Source organism: Acinonyx jubatus, chromosome B2 (genome assembly GCF_027475565.1).
Source record: "Acinonyx jubatus isolate Ajub_Pintada_27869175 chromosome B2, VMU_Ajub_asm_v1.0, whole genome shotgun sequence".
Taxonomy (NCBI): domain Eukaryota; kingdom Metazoa; phylum Chordata; class Mammalia; order Carnivora; family Felidae; genus Acinonyx; species Acinonyx jubatus.
Window position 1 is genome coordinate 126,637,022 of NC_069385.1, and position 12,851 is coordinate 126,649,872.

At 39.0% G+C, this 12,851-nt stretch overlaps 1 protein-coding gene across 25 annotated transcripts in view; it reads left to right on the forward strand.

Moving 5' to 3' along the window:
• The window catches only part of FARS2 (phenylalanyl-tRNA synthetase 2, mitochondrial), a 553,641-nt gene that overhangs the window by 5,586 nt on the left and 535,204 nt on the right, over positions 1-12,851 (forward strand). The window contains exon 1 of one of the 25 annotated variants that reach the window (XM_053223099.1): positions 809-832. The exons of the other annotated variants lie outside the window; for them this stretch is intronic. The gene's annotated coding sequence lies outside the window, so the exon portion shown is untranslated. Of the gene's footprint in view, positions 1-808; positions 833-12,851 lie in introns of those variants that run through there. 25 annotated transcript variants of the gene reach the window in all.

Consider the following 12,851-nt stretch of genomic DNA (forward strand, 5'->3'; position numbering starts at 1 on the left):
TTTCAGTAATTCTTATAAAGACAGGAGCACCTGGGTGGCCCAGCAAGTTAAGTGTCTGACTTTGGCTTAGGTCATGATCTTGCAGTCTGTGGGTTTGAGCCCTGTGTCAGGCTCTGTGCTGACAGCTCGGAGCCTGGAACCTACTTTGGATTCTGTGTCCTCTCTCTCTCTGCCCCTCCCTGACTTGTGCTTTGTTCCTCTCTCTCAAAAATAATCATAAAAAATTTTTAAAAAATTCTTATAAAGACAGATTTGAAGCCCTGATTGACTTCTTTGAGTGGGGAGTAATAACCACCATCTGTTTGTTCAGATCAGTGGTTGTGTACAGAAAACACTTAGGATTTGCAGCACTTAGGATTGACTCTGTTTAGGAAAAAAAACACAGCAGCCTGCGTTTGCCTAGTCACTGACGAAATACTAGGTCAATGTCTCATACAGAAACGGAGTTCTGTGATATTAACTGATATCTTGGAAGGACGGTATATCTTTGTAAAGAAAAATCCTGCAGTTCTTCCCTACTGTGTGTTTCTTTCCTGTGCGTCTCCTTAGCTGTTCAAACAGAACACTTCATTTCTGGTCACCTGATGTGTGGGGATTTTTACCGACACCAAAGCGGTTCTCTGCGACACCAGCTGGGTATCCTACAGTTCAACTCAATCCTGACACTGCCTGAAGATAGCATCAGATTCCACAGGGTAAAGCTCATTCCCCTAAGACTGCCCTCCCTACCCTCCTATTTCAGATGCCAATTGCAAGTAGTGGATCCCCAGGTTGCCCATGCCGTCTGTCGGATTTGGCTGCAAATTGGAGGTTCCCGTGACTCTCTGCTCAGGTTTGAGTAATTTACTAGAGAGGCTCGCAAACCTCAAGGAAACATTTACACTCACTAGTTTATTAAAGGCTGTGATGAAGAGCACAGATGAACAGCCAGATGAAGAGATACATTGGGTGAGGTCTGGGAGGGCCCTGAGTGCAGGAGCTTCTGTCCCTGTGGAGTTGGGGTGAACTGCCCCACCTGTGTGGATGTGTTCACCCACCTGGAATCTTTGCAAACCCCATACTACTGGGATTTTATGGAAGCTTCCTCATATAGCCATGATCAATTAGCAGCATTTTCAACCCCTCTGTTCACTAGAGAAGTGGGATGGGGTTGGGGGGGGGGGGGATGGGGCTGAAAATCCCAAGCATTTAATCCTGGCTTGGTCTTTCTGGTGACCAGTCCCTTCAGGAGCCTTACAGGAGCCCACCCAAGGTCACTTCTTTAGAAATAATAATGCTCTTAGTGCTCTTATCACTTAGGAATTTTCAAGGGTTTTGTGATCCCTGTGTTGATGGGGTCAAAGACCAAATATTAGAACAAGAGATGCTTCTAGGATTCGTATTGGTTAGAAAATTATAAGGGTTCTAGGAGCCAGGAACTAGGGGCAGAGACCAATATACAGATTTTCTATTTCACAATCTTTCTTTTTTTTAATGTAATTTATTGTCAAATTGGCTAACATACAGTGTATATAGTGTGTTCTTGGTTTTGAGAATAGATTCCTGTGACTCATGGCTTACATATAACACCCAGTTACCCTCCTCAGTGCTCATACCCACTTTCTCCTCTCCCCCACCTCCCATCAACCCTCAGTTCTCTGTATTTAAGAGTCTCTTTAAAAAAATTTTTTTTAATGTTTTATTTTATTTTTGAGAGACAGAGACAGCATGAGTGGGAGAGGAACAGAGAGAGAGGGAGACACAGAATCTGAAGCAGGCTCCAGGCTCTCAGCTGTCAGCACAGAGCCCAACACGGGGCTTGAACCCACAAACTGTGAGATCATGACCTGAGCCGAAGTCGGACGCCTAACGGACTGAGCCACCCAGGCGCCCCTGTATTTAAGAGTCTCTTATGGTTTGCCTCCCTCCCTCTCTGTTTGTAACTATTTTTTCCCCTTCCCTCCCGCCATGGTCTTTTGTTAAGTTTCTCAAGATCCACAGATGAGACGATATCTGTCTATCTCTGACTGACTTATTTCACTTAGCATAATACCTTCCAGTTCCATCCACATTGCTGCAAATAGCATGATTTCATTCTTTCTCATTGCCAAGTAGTATTCCATTGTATATATAAACCACATCTTCTTTATCCATTCATCACTTGATGGACATTTAGCTCTTTGCATAATTTGGCTATTGTTGAAAGTGCTGCTATAAACATTGGGATATATGTGCCTCTATGAATCAGAACTCCTGTATCCTTTGGATAAATTTCTAGTAGTGCTATTGCTGGGTCGTAGGGTAGTTCTATTTTTAATTTTTTTGAGGAACCTCCACACTGTTTTCCAGAGTGGCTGCAACAGTTTGCATTCCCACCAACAATGCAAGAGGGTTCCTATTTCTCCACATCGGTGTTTCCTGAGTTGTTCATTTTAGCCACTCTGACTGGTGTGAGATTGTGTCTCAGTGTGGTTTTGATTTGTATTTCCCTGATGATGAGTGACATTGAGCATCTTTTCATGTGTCTGTTGGCCATCTGGATGACTTCTTTGGAAAAGTGTGTATTCATGTCTTCTGCCCATTTCTTCACTGGATTATTTGTTTTTCAGGTATTGGGTTTGGTAAGTTCTTTGTAGATTTTGGATACTAACCCTTTATCTGATATGTCATTTGCAAATATCTTTTCCCATTCCTTCAGTTGCCTTTTAGTTTTGTTGATTGTTTCCTTTGCAGTGCAGAATTTATCTTGATGAGGTCCTAGTAGTTCATTTTTGCTTTTGTTTCCCTTGCCTTTGGAGATGTGTTGAGCAAGAAATTGCTGCGGCTGAGGTCAAAGAGGTTGTTGCCTGTTTTCTCCTCTAGGGTTTTGATGGTTTCCTGTCTCACATTTAGGTCTTTTATCCATTTTGAGTTTATTTTTGTGTATGGTGTAAGAAAGTGGTCTCGTTTCATTCTTCTGCATGTTGCTGTCCAGTTCTCCCAGCACCATTTGCTAAAGAGACTGTCTTTTTTCCATTGGATATTCTTTCCTGCTTTGTCAAAGATTAGTTGCCTATACATTTGTGGGTTCAATTCTGGGTTTTCTATTCCATTGGTCTGTGTGTCTTTTTTGTGCCAATACTATACTGTCTTGATGATTACAGCTTTGTAGTAGAGGCTAAAGTCTGGGATTGTGATGCCTCCTGCTTTGGTTTTCTTTTTCAATATAACTTTGGCTATTCAGGGTCTTTTGTGATTCCATACAAATTTTAGGATTGTTTGTTTTAGCTTTGAGAAGAATGCCGGTGCACTTTTGATTGGGATTGCATTGAATGTGTAGATTGCTTTGGGTAGTATTAACATTTTAACAATATTTGTTATTCTCATCCATAAGCATGGAATGTTTTTCCATTTCGTTGTGTGTTCCTCACTTTCCTTCATAAGTTTCCTATAGTTTTCAGCATACAGACATTTTACATCTTTGGTTAGGTTTATTCTTAGGTATTTTATGGTTCTTGGTGCAGTTGTAAATGGGATCGATTTCTTGATTTCACTTTCTGTTGCTTCATTATTGGTGTATAGAAATGCAACTGATTTCTGTACATTGAGTATGTATCCTGTGACTTTGCTAAATTCTTGTATCAGTTCTAGCAATCTTTTGGTGGAGTCTGTCAGGTTTTCTATGTAGAGTATCATATTGTCTGTGAAAAGTGTAAGTTTGACTTCTTCTTTGACAATTTTGATGCCTTTTATTTCATTTTGTTGTCTGCTGATGCTAGGACTTCCAACACTATGTTGAGCAACAGTGGTGAGAGTGGACATCCCTGTTGTATTCTTCGTCTCAGGGGGAAAGTTCTCAGTTTTTCCCCATTGAAGATGATAATAGTTGTGGGCTTTTCATATATGGCTTTTATGATGTTTAGGTATGTTCCTTCTATCCCGACATTCTTGAGGGTTTTTATTAAGAAAGGATTCTGTATTTTGTCAAATGCTTTTTCTGCATTTATTGACAGGATCAAATGGTTCTTATCCTTTCTTTTATTAATGTGACGTATCACATTGCTTGATTTGTGAATATCGAACCAGCCCTGCAGCCCAGGAATGAATCCCACTTGATCTTGGTGAATAATTCTTTTTATATGCTGTTGAATTTGATTTGCTAGTATCTTGAGAATTTTTTGCATTCGTGTTCATCAGGGATATTGGCCTGTAATTCTCCTTTTCTGGGGGTCTCTATCTGGTTTGGGAATTAAGGTTATGCTGGCTTCATAGAATGAGTCCAGAAACTTTCCTTCCATTTCTATATTTTGGAACAGCTTGAGAAGGATAGGTATTAACTCTGCTCTAAATGTTTGGTAGAATTCCCCTGGGAATCAGTCTGGCCCAGGACTCTTATTTGTTGAGAGATTTTTGATAACTGACTCAGTTTCTTCACTAATTATGGGTCTGTTCAAATTTTCTATTTCTTTCTCTTTGTATTTTGGTAGTGTGTGGGTGTCTAGGAATTTGTCTGTTTCTTCTAGGTTGTCCAGTTTGTTGTAATATAATTTTTCATAGTATTCTCCAATAATTTATTTCTGAGGGGTTGGTCATGATAAGTCCAATTTAATTCATGATTTTATCTATTTGGGTCCTCTTTTTTCTTTTTGAGAAGTCTTGGGTAGGGATTTATCAGTTTTGTTTATTTTTTCAAAAACCAACTCTTAGTTTCATTGATCTGTTCTACTGGTTTTTTTTGGATTCTATATGTTTGTTTCTGCTCTAATCTTTATTATTTTTCTTTTTGTGCTGGCTTTGAAGTTTCTTTGCTGTTCTGCTTCTAGTTCCTTTAGATGTTCTGTTAGGTTTTGTATTTTGGATTTTTCTTGTTTCTTGAGATAGGCCTGGATTGCAATGTATTTTCTTCTTAGGACTGCCCTTTCTGCATCCGAAAGTGTTTGGACTGTCGTGTTTTCATTTTTTGTTGTTGTTGTTTCTTTAAATATTTTTAAATTTCTTCTTTAATTGCCTGGTTTACCCATTCATTATTTAGTTGGATGTTCTTTAACTCCATGCATTTTGAGGTTTTCCCAAACTTTTCCTGTGGTTGATTTCAAGTTTCATAGCATTGTGATCTGAAAATGTGCATGGTATGATCTTAATTCTTTTACATTTATTGAGGGCTGTTTTGTGACCCAGTGTGTGATCTATCTTGGAGAATGTTCCGTGTGCACTCGAGAAGAATGTGTACTCTGTTACTTTTGGATGGAAAGATCTGAATTTATCTGTCAAGGCCATCTGGTCCAGTGTATCATTCAGGGCCATTGTTTATTGATTTTCTGCCTAGATGATCTGTCCATTGTTATAGGTGGAATAATCAAGTCTCCTGCAATTAGCATATTTTTATCAATAAGATTGCTTATGTTTGTGATTCATTGTTTTATATATTTGGGGCTCCCATATTCGACACATAAACATTTATAATTATTAGCTCTTCTTGATGGATAGACCCTGTAATTATGATATAATTCCTTTCTCTTGTTACAGGCTTTAGTTTAAAATGTAGTTTGTCTGATATAAGTATGGCTACTCCAGCTTTCTGTTGACTTACAGTAGCATGATAGATGGTTCTTCATCCCCTCACTTTCAATCTGAAGGTGTCCTCTGGTCTAAAATGGGTCTCTTGTAGACAGAAAATAGATGGATCATCCATTCTGATACCCTGTGTCTTTTGACTGGATCATTTAGTCCATTTACATTCAGTGTTATTATTGAAAGATATGGATTTAGTGTCATTGTGTTATCTGTAGTTTTCATGCTTGTAGTGATGTCTCTGGTCCTTTGTGGTCTTTGCAACATCCCACTCACAGAGTCCCCGATAGGATTTCTTGTAGGGCTGGTTTAGTGGTGATGAACTCCTTCAGTTTTTGTTTGTCTGGGAAAACCTTTATCTTTCCTTCTATTTGAATGACAAGCTTGCTAGATAAAGAATTTTTGGCTGCATATTTTTCCTATTCAGCACATTGAAATTTTCCTGCCACTCCTTTCTGGCCTGCCAAGTTTCAGTAAATAGGTCTCTTACTACCCTTATGTGTCTACCCTTGTAGGTTAAGGCCCGTTTATCCCTAGCTGCTTTCTGAATTCTCTCTTTATCTTTGTATTTTGCTAGTTTCAGTATGATTTGTTGTGCAGAAGTTCGATTCCTGTTACGTCTGAAGGGAGTTCTCTGTGCCTCCTGGATTTCAATGTCTGCTTCCTTCCCCACATTAGGGAAGTTCTCAGCTATGATTTGTTCAAGTACACTTTCAGCCCCTTTCTCTCTCTTTTCTTCTTCTGGAACTCCTATGATACAGATATTATTATGTTTCATTGAATCACTTAGTTCTCTGATTCTCCCCTCGTGGTCTAGAATTTCTCTCTCTTTTTCTCAGCTTCATCTTTTTCCACAATTTTATCTTCTATTTCACTTATTCTCCCTTCTGCCTCTTTAATCTTCTCTGTCACAGCCTCTAGTTTATTTTACACCTCATTTACAACATTTTTCAATTCTTCAGGACTATTTTTTAGTTTCTTGATCTCTTCAGCAATAGATTCTTCTGTCTTGTATGCTTTTTTTCAAACCCAGCTGTTAATCTTATGACTATTATTCTAAATTCTTGTTCAGTTATATTGTTTATATCTATTTTGATCAATTCTTTAGCTGTCATTTCTTCCTAGAATTTCTTTTGAGAAGAATTCTTCAATTTCATCATTTTGGCTAGTTTTCTGTCCCATATGTGTTTTAAAAGCTTGTCATGTGCCCTGCACTTGCGAGCACTACTATATTAAAGAGGGGTCATACACTGTCCAGGGCCTGACCCTTCAGGAGGTGTTCTTTGGAGTGTTACTTGCTCTCTGTTATTGTGACTTTGGTTGCTTTATCTCCCTACTTGTAGTGATGTTTTGGACCCTTCACCAGGTGTGCTTTGAGTTGTTCACTGAAGTAGCCCTGAAAAAAAAAAAACCCTGCACCCCCCAAAAAAAAACCCCAAACAAAGAACCCAAAAAACAAAAGAACACACACACACACACACACACACACACAACAACAAATAACAAAAAACAGCAACAACAAAACCCAATGGGGCGGGGAGGTGTTGGTGGAAGAGGCCTTATGCCATACAGAGAAATGACAGGGGCGGGGAAAAAGAAAAGAAAAGAAAATTGACCAGGCAGGGAAACTATACTGCTTAATCCAGATAGAGAGAGAGGGGAAAATAAAGAAGGAGATATAGAACAGGTATAAAGAGAATAGATTAAATATGTCTGCTTAAACAAACCAAGAACCAGAATAACCAGACTAGAGAAGGGAAGAAATAAGGAAAAAAGGAAGAAAAAAAAAAACATATGTAATAAGAATTGTCCCAGAATTACGTCTGTAAATACAAAACTATGGGTGCCTTCGAACTGGTGGCAGCACTGGTCTGGAGGAAGGGCTGTCTGGTTCCTCAGTGTCAATTCTGCTCCAGTAGATACGCAGTTACCAGGTGCCAGAAGGGCATGGTTTGGTGTAGGCGGTTCACCTCCACTGTCTGGGCCCCTGTCTGTTCCCTGAAGCTACACCTTGATGGTGATGGGGAGAAAAATGTCAACACCCCAGTCTCTCCTCCCTGTATCGGGTGTCCCAAACCACTCTGTTCAGGCTGACCTCATAGTGCCGCAGTCGCGAATGAGGCGGTTTGTCCCACTCTGCTGACTCCCACACCTCCCTGGCACTTGGCTGGGATTTAAACCCCGATGTCTTAATGGGCCTGCTCCATGTGCCCTGGTTCTGGGGAAGTGCCTCTCCACCACATCGATGAATGGCCTCTGGCTGGTGGGTGCAGGAAGGGACCTTTGTCCTTTGAATGGCTATATACCATCTTCCCACCGCACTCCAGGCAAGGGATTGCTTTCTCCCACTGTGGACTGTGCCTCTGAAGTAGTTACTGAGCTCGGGGCTGGCTCCCCTCCTCCCCAGGTGTGCAAACTGGGCAGCTGGCCACAGTCTAGAGAAATATCTTAGAATCTTGGATACTTGTCTTAGTCTGTTTGGGCTACTATAACAAAATACCATAAACTGGGGAGCTTATAAACAACAGAAATTTATTCCTAACAGGTCTGGAGGCAAGGAAGTTTAAGATCAAGGCACTGGCAGAATAAATGTCTGGTGAGAGCTTCCTGGTTCATAGATGGCTTCTGTTTTGCTGTGTTCTCGCATGGATGGGGCAAGGGATGTCTCTGGGGCCTCTGTTACAAGGGCATTGATCCCATTCCTTAGGAATCTTCATGACCTAATCACCCGCAAAGACCCTATCTCCTTATACCATCACCTGGGTTTTTAACTTAAGATTTTAATATGGATTTTGGGACGTATACATAAATCAACTGCAATACTATCCTGGAGAATGTTATTATCAGTGGAAGCTAAATAGAGAATTCATGACTTTTTGCTATTGTAGTGAATACTTTTATATGATTTAATATTTCATAGCTTTTTAATTTAAAAATTTATTTGCTGAATACAACCAAAGCAATTCACCTTGGCAAACCTGTGTCCTGTATATTGTGTAATGGTGAGCTTGAGTTAACTAATAATATTTAAGAGTAATAAAAGCCTGGCTGTGTGAAATGGATTGCAGTAATATTGGCAGACAGTGATACAGAGTTAGCTTTAGTTAATAAGAATTCATTTATTGGTAGAATTATCTTTATAATATATATATTCTGGAATGCAGGGGAAAGTGAAAATGGCTAAGTCATTAAATACAGGAAAGCTTATCAGGCATACTTTCCTCTCTCCTTCTTGACATTTTAAGGTATGGACAGTGTTATCTAGTTCAAGTCTTTGAGCACTTTGAAGTAAGTGCATGTGCCTGAGCATTTATGTTAAGCTCTGTTAGAAATCTCATTCATGCCTTGGCTTCCAGGTGCAGTGAGAGCACCTCCAGCCTCCTGAGACCTGGCTGTGATGATAGTTACGGTGCTGCTTTTATTTGTAGACACCTGGTCTTCCAAGAATTGCCTATACCCCCTACTTTTTAAAGCCTCTGGGTAAACCATCCTGGATTAATACATTTCATCACAATAAGGTCAGTTTCACCACAGTGTCCAAGCTGAGTTGGAATGTCCCTCTGTTAAAGATTTTGTAGAGGAGATTCCATGGGTGCCAAGTTACACTGTTTTCTGAAAATCCTTTTCTATGGTCTTGAAAGCTATTTTAACATAAAATGTTCAGTATAGATTAATATGACAGTGATTTATGCTGATCTTCCTTCCCCTCCCTCCCCAAACTCCCTGCATCATTTTTAGAATAAAGTCTAAAAAAGTGTGTAAACTCTCTAACACAGCCAATATGACCCTGAAGGTCTTTGCAAATGCTGATCCAACAGCCTGGAATGGTTTTTCCGCCTTTCCTAATTTGTCCAGTATTAGTGTAAGGGATACTTAACTCAAAGATACCTTCTCAGAGTTTAAGCAGAGCTTCCTTTTTTTTTTTTTTTTAAATTTTTTTTTCAACGTTTTTAATTTATTTTTGGGACAGAGAGAGACAGAGCATGAACGGGGGAGGGGCAGAGAGAGAGGGAGACACAGAATCGGAAACAGGCTCCAGGCTCTGAGCCATCAGTCCAGAGCCCGACGCGGGGCTCGAACTCACGGACCGCGAGATCATGACCTGGCTGAAGTCGGACGCTTAACCGACTGCGCCACCCAGGCGCCCCAGAGCTTCCTCTTTTAAGCCCTCTTAATGTTGTGAGTGTATTTTTTGCCGAAAGTGACTGCAGTTGCAAGTAACAAAACGCAGGTCAAATAAATTTGAACCAACATAATGGCCTTACTGTGTCATGTATCTTGAAAGTTCAGAAGTCAGATAAGCTTTAGGAATGGTTTATTTGAGTGATGTTGTTAAAGACCTGGCTTTGTCCTGTTTTCACTCTGTCCTGTACAGTGGCAGCTTTATCCTCAGGCTGGCATCCTCTCTTAGTTGTGGAAGGCCAGCAACAATTCTGGGGTACTTGTTTCCAGAACATCAGAAGAGTGAGTTTGCGGACCAGGAGCGCCCAATAATCCTATCTGTTCAACTCTTGAGTGAGTTGTGTGCTCATCTGTCTTTGAACCAATCACTGTAGTTAGGGCATAGGATTACAATTAGTTTAGGTTTGAGTCACCTGCCTATATCCTAGAGGCAAGAATGGGTCCAGTTGTCCCCAAGATATATAGGCTCTGAAAGCTGGGAATGGGTAGGTAAGCATGTCGGGTACATACAATGACATTGAAGTAGTTACCAAGAGAACAGGGACTGATTTTTTTTGTAAAAGGCAACAAAAGTCATTACAGCAGTCTTGCTTGAGTTCTACATCTCTTTGTGTGATTATTTGATTAATCTTTTTCTCTGTTATCAGGCTGTGTATTCCATGAGGACAGAGACTATGTCTATTTTTTATTACAGTTGTTTGCTTAACACTTTGCATATACTAGATGATTAATAAAATGCTTAAATATGATTAGAGTGAATGATCATTACTTTGCATACTGTATGTATTCAGTGAATATTGGCTACTTGTTCTTTCGTTTTGTGTTTTGCTAGACTCTCTCTGAACCTGTTCTTTTCAACTGCATTTTTTCTCCCTCTTAGAAATGCTATTCTACAGGTTCTGCAAGTTTAGGATTAGGGATATGAATTTTAAAAGATTCATGGTCCTGTCAGTTAAATCACTTAGAACAGTGATTTCCAGTCCATGTGCTAGTCAACTGTGGAACCACAGAAAGAAAAGGCTTAGGAATCCCTATGCTTCTTTTTATTTTTTTAATTAAAAAAAAATTTTTTTTTTTTTTTAAATTTTAGAGAGAGGGAGAGAGAATCCCTAGCAGGTTCCACGCTCAGTGCAGTTCATGACTGGGATCATGACCCGAGCCGAAATTAAGAGTTGGACATTCAACTGACTGAGTCACCTAGGTGCCCCATGAATCCCTTTATTTCTAACATGCTTGTCCACTCATTTTTCAAACATATGCACATAGTATAGTGACTGGAAAAATATGCAGTGATAAAAAGCTACTGTGATTATCAATGGTTTTAAATAATTTTGAATTATACAATGGGCATTAAAATGTTGCTAAGAGAGTAGATCTTGAAAGTTCTCATCAAAAGAAAAAAAATTTGTGATTATGGTGGTGGATTTTAACAAACTATACTTACTGTGGTCATCGGTTGCAATATCGAATCATTATGTTGTATACCTGAAATTAATATAACGATATATGTCACTTATATCTCAATGAAAAAATAAAAGTACTTCTGTCCCAGGCTGTTGTTATAATGAAAGAAATTAATACATACAAAGCACTTAAAATAGTGCTGGATTTGTAGAAAGTACTGTAGGAAGGTTAGCTATTATTATTACTGATTTTTGGGTTGAGAGCCTGGTTTGATTATGTACTCTGAAGTATAGATTTTCCTTAGGAACTATAACCATCCTTTATCATTGGATAGCCATTCATTCATTAAACATCAATCTTAAAATATATATATATATATATATATATATATTTCAGCCAATATATAAAATCATCCAATATATAAAGCCAATATATAAAATCATATTTACAAAATCATCCAATCTCCACAAGATGAAACATATATATATACACATACATACATATATACACACATATGTATATATGTGTGTATATATGTATGTATATATATGTGTGTATGTGTGTATATATATATATATATATATATAAATACATATATATATATATGTTTGATCTTGTGGAGATTGGATGATTTTTCCAAGTTAAAATTTATTTTAAGGCTGAAATAGGTTGGGAGCCCCTGGTTAGGCTGTAATAATGCCAGGATGTTTCTACTGTGCTAACCATTATGTTTCCATCTCTTCCATGGCTGCAGAGCACATTCTGAAGCCCTGCACGTGACAGAAACATGTCCTCTTATCGCTCAGTGGACATTCGCTGTCCTAACTCAGGTCATCCTTGGCTTCCACCCCTCTTTGTAAATACAAGCAATCAGTTCTACCTATTTTACCTCTAATTGGCTTCTAAGTTAGATTGTACTTCGCTTAGGATTCAATAAATATTTGCCAATTGAGGTCAGTAATTCAGTGGAGTTTTCTACTAGTGCTGTAGTTTCATGGTGTACTAATTAATGTCCTTGGTTTTCTTCTTTCCCCTCAAAGTTTTTTTTTTTTCCTTGCTGTAGGATTCTTGTATTTGAAGTTAAATAATATGAATTTTAAACTGTGGATGGCTCTATTCTGATAGCTCGAGTTTCCACCCTCACACTGCTGGTTCCTGGTTCACAGCTCATCAGCTCCCATGGGCACGGAAGGGACTAATTACTTTTTGAGTGCTTATTGTTGGGCTGGCTGTTTTATGGGTTACCTTATCTAATACTCATCACAATCGCATAGAACGAGGAAACATAAATAGTAAGTGGCCAGCTGGGATTCGTAGTTAAACACATTTTATTGACTGAACTGCCTCCATATTCTCCATTTTAAGCGTTTCTCTAACTCTGCTGTTCCCACCTTTCAGCTACCCTTTGCTACCATGGAAGCACAGTTCTTTCTCCCTAATTGGACTTCGAATCTACTCGGCTTTGCACTTTTTTACTGTTCCAGATCTATCTCACATACCTACTTTTCTCCTTACCTAGTCTAGATTTTTGTTGACTGCTTTTTAATATCATCTAATTGGTCTGCTTCAGACTAGTATGAATTTCCCTACTCTGCTTTGTTGATGTGCTTTTGTTAGTGGATTTGACTTACTGCCTGTGGTTTAGGGATACTTCATATGTAACAATATGTTGTACTAGCATGACCTATGGGATGTAGGTCAAACACATTTTTTCCAACTAATACTTCTTTAACATT